Raw genomic sequence first — 10,556 nt, 5'->3', positions numbered from 1 at the left:
TGATCTGGGTGGATATGTTTACCGGATACGTGATAGCCAAAGCTAGGGCGTCTAGAACTGCGAAAACCATTGCTGAATCGTACGAGGAGTGCGGTTTTCGGAGATTTGGAGCTAGTGAGATGATTCGGCATGATCGGGAGCCAGGTTTTATGTCCGACTTCTTTCGAGCCTTCAACCGGATCCTGGGGCAGCGACAGCGGGCGACTATGGCATATCGTCCCCAAGCCAATGGATCGGCCGAACGCATGATACAGACGATCACGAGGGCCCTCAAGATGTATGTTCAGGACTTGGATCAGAGGGATTGGGATGCGTACGCAGAACGACTCACCTTCGCAATGAACACCGCCCAGGACAGGATCCGTGGTGACACCCCCATTTTACTTGGTACATGGGTGGTCTCCCAAATCCACCCTAGAAGCCGCCATTCAGGTATGTAGTACCAAGAAGAGAAACCGAGATTCAAGACGATGGCGATACCAAGTCCAGAAATACAACCGGCAAGCCAGATCCCAAGTGAACGAACGGTTACGAAGTCCGATACAAGATCGAGCGGGTCGACACAACGAAGACGCCCGTCCACATCAAATCCAAGTGGGATCGCAGGTGTGGCTTTATTTATATCGGGTGAAGGAAGGGTACGCCCGCCAATTGGCCCATCTATGGCACGGACCGTTCCGGGTGAGCGAAAAGATAGGGGAACATGCGGTGAAGTTGGAAACGGCAGGTACCGAATATCGCTTGTTCCCTGTAGTACACGTATCCAAGCTGAAGTTGGTCAGGGAATATCCGGACCGGCCGCAAACCCGTCTTTCGGTGGATGAATCCGACCGGCTGGATTTCGACGAAGTCCTCTTACCGGAGGATAGTTGGAATGTGGACCTCGAGGCTGATGAGTTTAAAGTCGAGAAGTGCTTCGACATGAGGTCAGGGAAGCGAACCAGATACGGACGGATTTACCGCGAATTTCGGGTGTACTGGCGTGGATATGACGAACCCAGTTGGGTAGACGAGGCAGCTCTGAGCTGTGGAGCATTACTCTATGATTTCCTGCGGGATCGTATGAATCGGAACCGATTCGGCGTGATGCAGTCTCATGAAGAAGAGTAGGAAGGGGATCCATGGATGTGAGTTGGTCATGTCGATGGGAGGATGGAGAAGGACCCACAGGAAGGGTGTGGGCCAGGAGGAGGAGGATCACTGATGTGAGCTGGTCACGTCGGAAAGAAAGAGAAGACGCATCCATAAGAGGGGTGTGGATCAGGAGGAAGGAGTGAATGTTTATGCATAAAGAGTGACGTTTTACGTGCGAAGAGTCCTGCATGATTTCAAGCGCGAGATTGTTGAGAGCCCGAACCGTACTAGTCTAATTGAGACTGGGTCGTAGGAGCTCAATCCGGGCGAAATCCAAGCGTGGATCCAACCCGGACCCAGGAATTAGCTCAGATCCAGGTGTACGCTGAAAGGGTGGATCCAGACCAGATCCAGGCGTATGCTGAAAGGGTGGATCCAGTTCAGATCCAGGCGTACGCTGGAAGGGTGGATCCCGCCCAGATCCAGGCGTATGTCGGAAGGCTCTGACATGACACCTCAATCAACAAGAGAATGTTAAAGACATATTCAAGTAAGGAAGAGTGGATTAGAATAGCTTATGCAAAAAGGCTAGCTCGACCCAGTTTCCATTCGCTAGTTACTACTACGAAGCGAATCCACGAAGACTGAAACTGGGGGCGTGGCGTGAAAGAACGATAGGGATCAAGTGGTCTTGGGCTGAACGTTGAAGAACTTGCCCACCAGACGCTGGATCTGGTGCCCTGGGTGCTGGCTCGGGTCCACGCCAAGGCTCAGCTTCATCGATCTCTTGAAGAGCCTCCAGTAGGTTCGTGGGTCCTGGGCGGTGGAGGTTGGGATCCTCCAAGTTGGATTGACGGGATACGGATCACGGAAACCACGTTACCTTATCCCCACGTCGAGGAAGGTGCAAGAAAGATGGATCCAACAGAATATCCACGTCACACCAACCGTCCTGGATCACCAACACGAGGATCACGAGAACCTTCTTCCAAGTCCGACCGGCGTGACTGCGTCTGTTGCCGCGCTGTTTGTTGAAGTTCGACAACCATGTCGAACCCCGCAGTTGGGTGCGAGAGACAGGGAACCGATGGGTGTCTTCCCATATGGCAATCCGGTGCTTGGAAACGAAATCCCGGAAGGCACGAACGAATAACCCGAGACGCCCGCGCACGTCACTTCGGAAGCTAACAGGATCCACTAGTGTGGTCGTCAGCGTATCTCATGGGGCAGTGTTGCGCAATTCTTCCACATGAGGGCTTGTGACAAGCGAATCCACGTACCCGGACGTCGGGATGACATCCGCGTCACGAGGGAATATCCACTCAGCGCGGAACGGCAGCTGAGGGAATTGGACGGTGATCTTCATCGTGACGATGGCGACCCGATTCAGCTTCTTGGCGGACCAAGGCTCGATATCTCTTGTAGCCAAAACCACAGGGTGTTGCCCTGAAGCTTGTCCATTCAAGGACAACAGTTCATGGAACGAGAGGGCTGTGTCCCGGTGGGTTCGAACCACCGACCTGTGGCTCTCAAAGCCAACGCACAACCGTTGAGCTAAATAGGTGTTGCCCTTAAGCTTGTCCAAGCGTGAACAATCGTTCATGGAACGAGAGGGCGACACCCTTGTGGGATCGAACCACCGACCTATCGCTTGTGAAGCGAGTGTTCAACCGCTGAGCTGTTGTCGACGACTCGGATGAGTCAAGAGCAAATCTCTAAGCGGTTTTTCAGCTCTTGGAGTAGGCGCGGAGCGCGAGCGTAGGTCTAAGACCGCTTGAGAACAAGATGCGCGGTGCGCTTTGGATCATTGGGACGTGGGCGGACGACGCGAAGCTGGGCATCAACGATGCGTAGGCGTTTGTGAGCTCGCGGAGCTGTATAACGCTGGTGTGAAGAGTAGTAACCTCCGCCGTCTTGACAAGACGTGTCCTTGCTGAGGAAATTTCGAGAACGGAATGTTCTCATCTTAGTGGGAGAGAGTGTAACGGGATTACATGGTGTGGGACACACAGGGGGTACGGTGTACCCGGAGAGCTAACAAAATATCAGTACATAAGTCAGAGAGCTAACATAGTTTCTCAGTACGTTGGCTTAAAGCCACACGTTATGTATTTGATTAGATTTAACTATGCTATATAGTTAAGCATATACATACACCCCTAGGCGGCGCAGCCGCAATAATAGTAAATAAAACCCTTCTGGTTTTGAAGCATTAAAAATTAAGGTATTAACTTTGAGCCCTGGTCTAGGGCTGTAAGCTCCTTTGGATAAGGAACTTAGTATTAGTGACTCTTTCAGTGGACATTCTTCCTCTGACGCTAAAGCTACGGCAGCCCCGCTGTCCTCTTGCACCCCGCTCCAACCGGTTCACAGCAGCCGGACCCGACACAAGCTGCTCGTCCACACCGCCTTCAAGACTGCGGTCGAAGACTCTCTCTTCTTCTTTGTCACTAAACACTTCTCTCTCGACCATCGTCGATACTGTCAATTACCAATACTTGTTCACTCCAAATTTCTCTACTTCTCTTCCTCGCACCAATTCTTCTGCGCGGCACCAACGACAATTTCTCCACACTTCAGCTGAAACAGGAGGCTTACTTGTTAGTCACCGTACGACGGCCTTCAACACCTTCCTACTGGTGGGCCTTGGCTTGAGAGGACAGCGTCCACGATCCAGTCACAATCTTCTCACCACTCACATGACGGTTGAAGCTACTTCACAGCGCAAACAGTACCCTGCTTCTCCACCACGTGTCACGAGTCGCCCTGGAACGGGACGCTTGCGCTGATCAGCGGCAGCGACCTCTTGACGTGCAGTAATCCAAGTCGACACAATTAGCAAAAAAATAATATAAAGCCAAATGTATTAAGTCAACTCGGGGTTTCCAGGCAAAATTCCCGAATGACCAAACTCACCTCGCCACAATGTCACCCGTACTGTAATTCTACTCAGTCGAACCGCACGTCAGCACGTCCTTGCGTGGTGTAGTGATTTCTCCAGATAATCGCCCATCGGCAAAGATACGGCACCGCCCAAGATGTTCAAGCGACGAACCCTCGGTCACGTGATGTACGGTGACTCCAAGGTGCAAGTGACTCGACGGCGCCACTACCGAACTCTCAAAGGATATCGGATACGATCCATATGTTACTGAATCCAGGCTGTCCTTATTATAAATAATGGACTGGCCGGATTCGCATTCAGCGGACCATCTACGGTACGAACCCTCGGTGGCGGTTGGGATGAGTTCGCGGAAGACTCAGCGACCCTTTGAAGGCACGTTCGCCGTCTGGGACAAGGCGCGAGCCGTTAAAGATGCTCGTGCGACGGTGCAGACGACGCTTGGCGTGCAAGAAGATCCATAACGGAACATTGTTCACTTGATATTTGTATACTTGATTGGGACTTCTTATTAGGAATAGACCCGAAAGGGTAAGCTTAAATACAGAACAGAATTTCCACTCAAGCACACAGAGCGACGTCCGGCTTCAAGGTAAGCGTCTGGTCAAGCTTGCTTGAGTGTGTTATGCCTGTCGGTGAGCTCGAAGCTCTGTAGCGAGGGTTCATCCGGCAAGGCCAAGAGACTTTGTGTATTGGCCGATTATTATCGGGAGGTTTTTACGTGACGGCTTATTGTTGCCTATTTGCACGACTGGGTGTGCTTGTATTGCATCCCTTTTATTCTTCCAACCGAGTGTTGAACACTCGGTGACCTCGTAAAAGGCTTACCCGTGCCTGGTACCCTGGGACCACGAGGATCCATAACACCTACTAGCTTTGCTCGTGCTAGTAGCATGTTCTTATTTTTACTGGTTGGCCTACATAAGTAGTGTACATGGTCTAGTTTGTCCCGGTGCAAGGGCAGAACTGGGGTCTTCAGGTCCGCCCGAACGGTCGTTTACTATCCTAGTAGACGTATTGTTGTGGGAGCGTCCTAACTACATTTGTAGCTAGAGTTCACGTGGGAATTCCAACACAACAACTGGTGCCGCGACCTGGGAACAGATTGTGACCATTGTGAACTGTTTGTATGGCCTTCCAGTTTACGAGCTACCAAGAGAAGAAGAAGAAGAAAAAGAAAACAAGAAACATGCCGAAAGGACAGCCGACGGTACCAGTTACGCCTGCCAAGTCTGGCGTAGCCGCAACGAGAGTTCAAGCCCGGCTGCGCGTTTTGCAGCCGCCACCGAGCTTTCGGTGAGCTTTGACGACGAGGCAGAAATCGGTCCTGACGCCCATGATTATGAAGATTACGAAGACAAGACGCCGGCTCCAGAGCCAGGCGCAGCAACACCGGAGACGACCACGCTATCATCGGGGCTAAGCGGGACAACCAGGTCCCTTTCGAGGAACCTCGCCGACCAGCTAGATGACGTTGCGGGACCGGAACCGGCCTACAAAGATTATGACGATGAGACCGAGGGTTCTAAACCTTCAGGGGTGAGTGCAAAGCATTCAGCATTGCTGAAAGCACCTCGCCCACATATCAACGGTGATACACCAGCCGCAAGCGCGTTTTCGACCGCGTATAAGCGTTGATGTAGAATGATGAGTGGATGCAGCTGTTCAAGCCCATCCCCAAGAGAAAGGCCGACTGGCCTGCGCTTGCGCAGGAACTTCAATACCCACTCAACTCGGTGTCGACTAGTCAAGTTGCCGAGAATTCAGTTTCGCTACTGATGTCGCTGGGCTTCGAGAATGAGACGTATCCATCGACGATGTCGCTTCAAAATTGGCGTCCTCATGAAGCCGGAGCTTCTCTCCAGAAATGGAAGAAGAAGCTTCGGAAGGCGTTTGGCGCCGTTGGCATCAACGCCGGAAAACAGCCTGTCAGTCGACCGATGATTCAAGAGGAAGATCCGTCCACGATTCCACTGCCGCCGACACCCCAACGACTCGTTCGTACTCCTCCGACCAAGCGTAGAGCTGAGCGTGGTGCCTTCGGCACTACCAAAGCTTCACCGTACTTTCAAGACTCGCACATGGTTACGCCACGTTCGGAGAGCCGTATGCAACGTATTTACGCTAGTAACGAGGGTTCGTTCGGTCGCCGAGGCGGTGCGCGAGCTCCCAAAGGTGGTGCCGGACGTCGCCAAGTCGACAGCGATGGTTCGTCCAGTGACGATGACATTTAGGTGCGTACATTCGACGAGGAAGATCCTCAAGTCGGGTTGATGCGTCAGATGAATGAGCTGGCGACGCTGAACGACGTGGACCCTACACCGAGGATTGAAATGGCGTCGCACCGACCATTGGATCGTATCACGCCGTTCTCAGGCTCTCGCAACAAGAGCGAGAACTGTATGCAGTGGCTTCGTTGGTTCGTCTATGAAATGACTGGAACCCACACAGATGCCGACAAATGATGCATTCCATTTGAGCTTAGTCTCCGGGACGGAGCCATTCATTGGTTCCGTCAACTTCCGAAGAAGACGAAGCGCAAGTGGAAGCTGCTAAGCGATGCATTCATCCGCTACTACTGCTCGCAGTTCACGCAGACGGCACTATCACGTTACTACTCTGCAAAGCGAGAACTCAATGAGCATCGGTGTGACTACATAAACAGGCTGAATGGCTACGCTCGGACCGCCCGTCTACATTTCGAGAAGAGTGGTCGCGACGCGAAAGAACACGTACAGCAGTTCCTGGCAACATGCGATGATGACAAGCTAGCAGAGCGTCTCTACCATGCTCGAGTCGCCGACATTCACGAGCTCGAAGAGATCATCGAAGATGTTCTCAAGGGCAAGGAGAGAATGACCAAGCGTGACAGGACCGTCGCCACAATGACAACCGCAACAAACCAAGAGTGACGCTCATTGAAGCCACGGTGGACGACCTACTAGCTGAATTAGAAGGACGTGAAGCTGCTCAAGGCGGCACCGAGTATTCAAACGAAGATCCGAACGCTTACAACGATGTCCAAGACGAGTACAACGACTTTCAGCCCGATAATACGGATGTTGATTTCTCATTGGATAAAAATGACCGATACCTCGCCGCGGCTAACGAAAATGAGCGCCGTGCAGCTGCTGAAGGCACCTACGCACGTTCAGACAACCGTCAACCGCGCGGAAACACGCCTGATCGCGAGAATGGCTTCAATCAAGATCGCCGGAGTGGTGACCGTGGGTTCAATCAGGACCAACGCGGTCGACGTGACTTCAACCGCGACAACCGACGCACACAGTATGGACCATGCGCGGTGTGCGGTGGCATGAGTCACTCCGCCCACTACTGTAACAAGCGATGCAAGTTCTGCAAACAACTTCACGATGCTGGACAATGCGAACTTTTCCGCAACTTCCAAGACCTTGCCAAGTTCGTGCGCACTAAAGGCACGAAGGAGGAACTCCCGCCAGAGCTCAAGGCCGTCGTTCAAGAACGTCATTTAAACTAGGCAGCCCGCCAACTACAACTGGGTTGGTCCCTATCTGGCTGCCACAGTTAACCGAGCCTTCAATGGAAGCAGAGTGTATCTTTGCTTTCATGGGGCAGAGTGAATGGCCTGATAAATACGTAACAAGTGTGAACGCGACGGAAAATGAAAAGGAGAGGAGAAGAATCCTCGGTGGAGGTGTTGGAGAGAGAGTGGGGTGTAATGATGCTGGTGAAGGCACCAGCGAGGGCTCGTTCGGCTTGGTTTCGAGTGCAGCGCGAGACGAGCCCAAGGGTCACTCCAAGATGATGAAGCTGAACCCTGGCGAGAGACAGGGGTGGTGGTCGGCCAAGAAATTCGACCGACGGATCAGAATGAGAGCTCTGGTGCAAGGGGCAGTGAACGACCAGCGAACGAGGATCCTCCTCGACACGGGAGCGAACGTTAGTGTGATCACTGACGCCTTTGCCAAGAAGTTGCGACTCCGAGATGTACCCGATCACGGACGCCGCATTGACATTCAAGGTATTAACGAAGGCAAGGTGTCTACGACGCGGCGAGCGTGCGTCAAGATTATGCTTGGATGGGAGATGGAGTACGAGTTCGAGATGTGGGTAATGGCGCATAGTGCAGGCGTCGACGTGGTACTCGGGACCGACTTTATGATCCCAGCTGGGATCCGGTTGGACCTGTTTCACGGCGCGGCGCAATTACCGCACGAAGTTCAAATCCCACTGATCAAGACCAAGAACATGATCGACAGCGAAGAATACGGCTCCCATGTTAACGCCGGGCCACCCGAACGTTTGGACATTCAAGCGCACGAGTGGCGAGAATATCGACTAGCGAAGCGTCAAGTCGGGCTGGAAGAACACGTACTGTGGGTTCGTCGAACGAACAAGTTAATCCCGTCAGTGACGAGGTTTCGACGTGGACGGCCTCAGAGCATTCGATTGACCAACGTGTCTGATCGAACTGTGTACCTACCAGCACACGACTCGATCGCGATGTGGATTCCAGATGGGGATTTGCCACGAGGTGACGGCTATGTGCGTCTGGCGTCCAAGAAGTACCAAGACTGGCAAGTGTTGCTCTACGAAGGTTGCAGAGACCGCGAGCTCTTTCAGCGTGAATGCGAAATCTACGAACAATGGCTTGCAACTCAGCCTTCGGCGGTTGATCGACCAGACTACCCAAAACCCAGAGAGGTGCTAGCACGACCTCTAGAAGACTCGCTAGTGGATTCTAGTGATCGTCTGACGTGTGCAGAACGCTGGGCACTGATCCTGGAAGAACGTGAACGAGCGGAAGCCAGTCTGGCGTCTGGGGCGACAGCCGGGGATTCGGCCGACGGTCAGCCTTCCAAAGAGCCTTTGGACACGTACACGACAACGCATGGCGGAGGCAATAACGCGAACGAAGCCTCGGTAGTGCGTACACACGAACTACTGAGGCCGGTAAACGTGGTACATACGCCAACGAGTGTTCGTGTCCAGTCAGGGGTGACCACGGAAGCGACAAGTAACAGCACTGGATCAAGTGGAGTCACCTGTTTTGACGAGGTTGTCCCGGCCTTGTGTGCCACCAAATCTGCGAAAGAGACATCGGTGGTTGATCCAGAGGATGCAGGCATCGCGCGGAAGGTGTTGAGTACGGCACCGAGTGTTCATTGCGAGATTGGTGCGGATGCCGAACTGTCAAGACAGCGGCAGAACGAGGAGCGGAACAAAAGTCAACAACCCAATATGTCGGCGGCCCACGCATTCAATATTGCGAACGACGACTCGGCAGGGGGCCCAGAGATGGGAAACCAGGATGGGAAGGAGATGGACAAAGTACCGACTGTTGAAATCAAAGCGGATGCCAATGTTGAGTCAAGGGAAGAATCCGTAGCGGCGTTGGACGGAACGCACATCTCGGTTGCTCGAGTGTTAACGACCGAAGGAAATGAAGCAACGGAGGATACGAGAAATGATTTCTACGAACACCCAGCTAACAACATTGGCTTGGAAGACTACGCGAAGGAGCTGGCATTCCTTCCGGATCTGACCGAAGAGATCAACACGACAATTGACTACACTGCGCCTAATGTTGCCGATCCTGAGTTGTCGACTGATCGCCGAGAACGTCTGGTCGCGACGCTGAAGAACCACGAGCACATCCCGATTGCTAGTGGTAACGCACTGCCGCCGCCAGCCTACGGCGCGGTATGCGATATCGACACACAGGGGCACGCCCCAATTAAACCGCGTGCCCGGCGAGTACCGCTACGATTTCTCGGCAAGCTGTACGAGCTGCTGCGCGCTTTATTGCGTGCAGGACTGATCGTCTTTTCAGACAGTCCATGGGCATCGCCGATCGTGATTGTGATGAAAAAGAACGGGCTGGCCATCCGGCTCTGCATTGATTACAAGATGGTGAATGCTATCACCGCGATCATGGAGTATGCAATGCCGCTAGTCGACGACCTGTTAGCCGATCTCGAGCGAAAACGTAAACGTGGTACATACGCCAACGAGTGTTCGTGTCCAGTCAGGGGTGACCACGGAAGCGACAAGTAACAGCACTGGATCAAGTGGAGTCACCTGTTTTGACGAGGTTGTCCCGGCCTTGTGTGCCACCAAATCTGCGAAAGAGACATCGGTGGTTGATCCAGAGGATGCAGGCATCGCGCGGAAGGTGTTGAGTACGGCACCGAGTGTTCATTGCGAGATTGGTGCGGATGCCGAACTGTCAAGACAGCGGCAGAACGAGGAGCGGAACAAAAGTCAACAACCCAATATGTCGGCGGCCCACGCATTCAATATTGCGAACGACGACTCGGCAGGGGGCCCAGAGATGGGAAACCAGGATGGGAAGGAGATGGACAAAGTACCGACTGTTGAAATCAAAGCGGATGCCAATGTTGAGTCAAGGGAAGAATCCGTAGCGGCGTTGGACGGAACGCACATCTCGGTTGCTCGAGTGTTAACGACCGAAGGAAATGAAGCAACGGAGGATACGAGAAATGATTTCTACGAACACCCAGCTAACAACATTGGCTTGGAAGACTACGCGAAGGAGCTGGCATTCCTTCCGGATCTGACCGAAGAGATCAACACG

The 10,556-nt window shown here is 53.0% G+C and overlaps 1 non-coding gene across 1 annotated transcript; it reads right to left on the bottom strand.

Moving 5' to 3' along the window:
* Nucleotides 1–2,569: 2,569 nt before the first annotated feature.
* Nucleotides 2,570–2,638, bottom strand: PITG_30499. The gene has a single exon. It is a non-coding gene; the product is annotated as a tRNA-Ser (tRNA).
* Nucleotides 2,639–10,556: the final 7,918 nt, after the last annotated feature.

This window comes from Phytophthora infestans, genomic scaffold (genome assembly GCF_000142945.1).
Source record: "Phytophthora infestans T30-4 supercont1.121 genomic scaffold, whole genome shotgun sequence".
Lineage (NCBI taxonomy): Eukaryota > Oomycota > Peronosporomycetes > Peronosporales > Peronosporaceae > Phytophthora > Phytophthora infestans.
Note: the sequence above shows the minus strand (reverse complement) of the source record. Positions and strands in the feature narration are given on the sequence as shown.